The 4,351-nt window shown below is 36.6% G+C and overlaps 1 pseudogene; it reads left to right on the top strand.

The window, feature by feature from the left end:
- The first annotated feature begins 1,305 nt into the window (after positions 1-1,305).
- On the top strand, positions 1,306-1,783 carry LOC105137719 (60S ribosomal protein L8 pseudogene; annotated as a pseudogene).
- Positions 1,784-4,351: the final 2,568 nt, after the last annotated feature.

Here is a 4,351-nt window from a genome sequence, read left to right as displayed (position 1 = left end):
ATTACCACCACCGTGAGGATGTTCAACAGTATTCATGGCAACACCACGAACCCTAGGCCAGTAGTTCCTCTTGATCTATATTTGTTATACGCATCTCCTGCCTTTATCAATGGCTTCCCAGCCCTGCCTCCACCTGCAACTTGACCAATCATTACTCGGCACTCCCTTGGCACAACCTTCCTAAACTCCAGAAGGTAGCTTGATCCTAGAAAGAACACCGTCAACTCATAATAATTGTCATAAAGCACTAGTGAAAAATCTATACAGTAAACGAATCCTCCAAGCAATCTAGAATTTATCGTTTTGCTTGCATACAAAAGAATTTAAACTTTAAATTAGATGTATAAGGTGATTTAATAAACTTTTTTATTGGGTGAAACTGAATTTATGCATGTGTGTAGAGACATAAACATAAATCATGTGTGTAATTATTAGATTCTCATTATAGTATTTTTAAATGTATTATAGTTAGTTTCATTTTGGAACCCGCGTTTCTGAAATCCTAGGAGGATCCGATTGTGTTCTTGTATACTTTGAGGATTCCGGTGGCCAAAATGTCCCGGAAATTGCATCCTAAATGGTTTGCGAACTACTAGTATTTGAAACTCTGTCTCAACGAAGCTCATAAATGCAAATCCTTGAGTCCAGCTCTAAAGCAGATGGACAAGATTTTCTGACCACCCCCGCAAGTGCTAACAAAAGCCATGTTATCACTGACTAGCTTTGGTGGGGATGGCATGGTTAGGGCCATATACTGGGCTTGGTAATACCTAAACAAAACAATAGGTTCAGGTGTATTGAATCTCTAGCCCGGAGTAATTGAGCCAGGCTTCTGATGGACAATCAGAGTTGGTTGATTCATGGTCTCTCTCTCTTTATTTTTTCCATTCGAATTTTAAATTCAATATCTAAGAAGAATAATTGATATACAAGTAATTCTGATATATCTTTGCCGACTCTGAACTGGGAAAAAAAGAGAAAATAAAATGATGTCGAAAAAAGAAAAACTATGTAGACGAAATAGGTTATGTTGCGAAGCCCAAACTAGGTTTGATGAGGATGCCCAACCCCAACTCCAATTGCTTAAAGGTGTTCTTGACAAGGAAGGCCTACTCTAGTTCAAGGCCAAGCCATTGCCCAATTATAGTTCCCTGGCCTCCAAGCAAAGTCAACCGAGTCTTTTACGTTGAGATCCTTCGCCTGCCGAACAATCATAAAACGTTTTCAAGGTTCTCTATGGCTAAAATCGTAATATCAATTCAATACCCTTGCTCCTCCTCCGGAAAAAGCCTAACAACCACTCCAATGGGTCGCGTCATCAGAGCTCAACGCAACGGTGCAGCCGGCTCTGTCTTCAAGGCCCATACTCACCACCGCAAAGGCCCTGCTCGCTTCCGCTTCCTCGATTTTGGTGAGCGAAACGGCTACCTTAGAGGAGTGGTAACTGACATAGTCCATGATCCCGGACGTTGTGCCCCTCTTGCAAGGGTCACGTTTAGACACCCTTCACGGTATACGCTTCAAAAGGAGCTATTTGTGGCTGCTGAAGGCATGTACTCAGGCCAGTATGTTTACTGTGGAAAGAAAGTAAATCTGATGGTTGGTAATGTCTTGCCTTTAAGATCAATACCTGAAGGAGCTGTTGTGTACAATGTGGAACATAAGAGGAGTGTTAGCTTGAGCTTCTGGTGATTATTGTGTTGTTATTGGCCATAATCCCGATGAGGGGAACTACAAGGTAAATATTTCTCTCTTTTCGTTGTCCCTTACAATGTTTTTATGAATATTAACTTTCTAAGAGCACAATACACGCACACATCCAGTAACGAGTTTATACTTTAATCCGTACCGCCCCAAGAAATATTTCAAGTTTTAGGCTGATACCAGAATTCCCTTGTCCTAGTATAAATTTTTTTAAAAAAAAAACTTAGTTAAATTTTTTTTTTTGTCAATGAAACATTAGGAGATGACAGCTAGAGGCCTAAATCCAATAAAAAATAAGCCATAAATGATCCATCTGTCAAGGCTCGGCTCACAAATTCAACAAGAACACCAAAACATAGACCCAAAGAGAAACACAAAACAAAAGGGTCCCACGGTTGGTGGTCTCTGAAGACTGAACTGCCAAGAAATCCAGGATTTCTGAAACTTTGACTGCTTTCACATTGAACACTTTGATTATAAAGGATCATAACAACATTAATTCTTGTCTTCAAAATCTCAAAATCAGACCAATAACCAGGTAACCACCTTTTACCTCCCTACAACTTCATTGTTTTTGTGTTAACAATCACGCTGATTATGTTTTTAGCTGGGCTTGGCTTATTTATCATGTTAAAAGAACTCATTGAATAATTTAGCAAAGAAAGCTACACAAACAATGGTGTTTGGTGTGATGCTCGGCATGATTATCGGATGCTTAAAGTTTCAAACTTGGTGCAAATTTATCATACATGTTTGGTCTAATATGTGCGTGATCTTGTTATACTGATGTGAATAAATTCTTTTTGATGAATGTGAAGAAAATGGAATGAATCCAACTTTCAATTAAGCTGAAAGCGGAGAATTTGAGGTTCATTTAGTTTCTTTGGCAGTAAATTTCATTTTTTTAGTACATGCAATAGGAAAGAAATCAAATTTATAATGTACAATGATGGCAGATGGGAAAGCTAGCTGTAGATAAACATGTCAAATACATTGTATCAGTTGAAAAGGAGAGTTTTTTTCCATTGAACATGAAGTACCTTTGTGTTTCCTTACTCGGTCTTTTGTCGACATTTTAACCGTGTGATTCGAGTTATTGAACCTGGCTCTTATGATTTTTTGGTTGACTGTGTAACTAAAGAGAAAGGATAGTTTTGAATCTGTGGCGTCGGAGCATCTACGGATGTTATTCCGCCAAATTAACTTTATCGCAGCAACCTTTCTTCTAGAGTTACGTTCCTATCTTAAATAGTTTTTTTAACAAATAACAGTTACTTTGTTTCTTTCCTTTAACTCTGATCATTAGAACTTGCATCAATATGTTTATGCAAACAAACTTTCTATTTTTCCCGAGATGCCATTCGTCGACCACTAATTGTGAGTTGAGACATCAGTTTGTATGAAATTTTAACTTGAAAAGATTGTTTGTAAACCATTTTCACTATGAGTTAGGATAGCATTTACTGTGGTCAGCTCATTCGTGCTCTTTGATTTCTATTAATGGTTAGGGTTTTGTTCATCTCAGGGAAATCGCATGCTAACTTGTGAATTTTTCTTCCTCTGTTGTTGTTGCAGGACTTTCACTTCTTGAATACCCGGGTTTGAAAGCCATCGACCCAGCTTATGCTTTGCCTGTTGATGTTGTACATAGGATTTTCTTTGGCAGATGATGAGTTGGCTGATTAAGCAACATAGCCAAAACACAGTCCAAGTTAAGACACTCGTTTATTCCTTTCACAGATTGAACACCATTGAAGATCCAAACAATTTGGCATGTTTGGAACTTCAATGGAAATTGTTTATCGTGCAATATTTTTGCAGGCTATACCTAACCAACACGGTAAGAAAATGTCAGGATTTTGTCTTGTATCCCTGATCAATTTATTGGAGCCATTGGAGCATGAATGATGAACAATATCGATTATATAAAGTGGGGCTGCTGGTTCTTGGAAGATGGTTTTGGTACAAGTTGCTGTCATTTGTTCTTTTGTTCCTCAAAACCCTTTTTTTTTTTTTTTGACAAAGTAATTAAGAGGTTGTTTGATATAGTTTCTGATTTTGTTTTGGTACAACTTTAAATTTTTCTGAAAGAACTTAAATGAAGCCAAGAGTGGAGTTCTAACTTAAATCTATCAGTCGAGTCAGGTTTATAACTATGTGGTTTAAGTGTTTGATCGAGAGTGTTATGATTACTTGGAGTTTTTCTTGAATAACATGGCCGTAAACCATTGGAATCTGCTACTCCTTGAGTTCTGTCATCCACGACAACAATTGGCTTCAAAATTTACGAGGAATAATAATTTAGAGGTCCAATGGAACTATTTTTGTCTTCTGTTTCAAAGATCAAAATTTTAAAATAGAAACGTAGATTTTGATAGATTTTAATGAGGTTGTCTCCAAAAAGGTAAAACCAACAATAGGTTTTCAAAAATCATAAATGATATAAATTAACAAAATTAAAGATGAAAATTATATAATATTTAAATTGTAATACTTACGGTATAAAAAACAGGAGAAAATCACTTTCAGCTAACAATAAAAATATATCTGTATTCCTTGGAAATTATTTTTTTAACTCTCTTGTTGTTGAATATATCTCTCATATAATTATAAATAATTACAAACTTGAGCACAGTAAAATCTTTCA

Source organism: Populus euphratica, unplaced genomic scaffold, assembly GCF_000495115.2.
Source record: "Populus euphratica unplaced genomic scaffold, PopEup_1.0 scaffold69.1, whole genome shotgun sequence".
Lineage (NCBI taxonomy): Eukaryota > Viridiplantae > Streptophyta > Magnoliopsida > Malpighiales > Salicaceae > Populus > Populus euphratica.
This window is presented reverse-complemented; position numbering and strand designations above follow the sequence as displayed.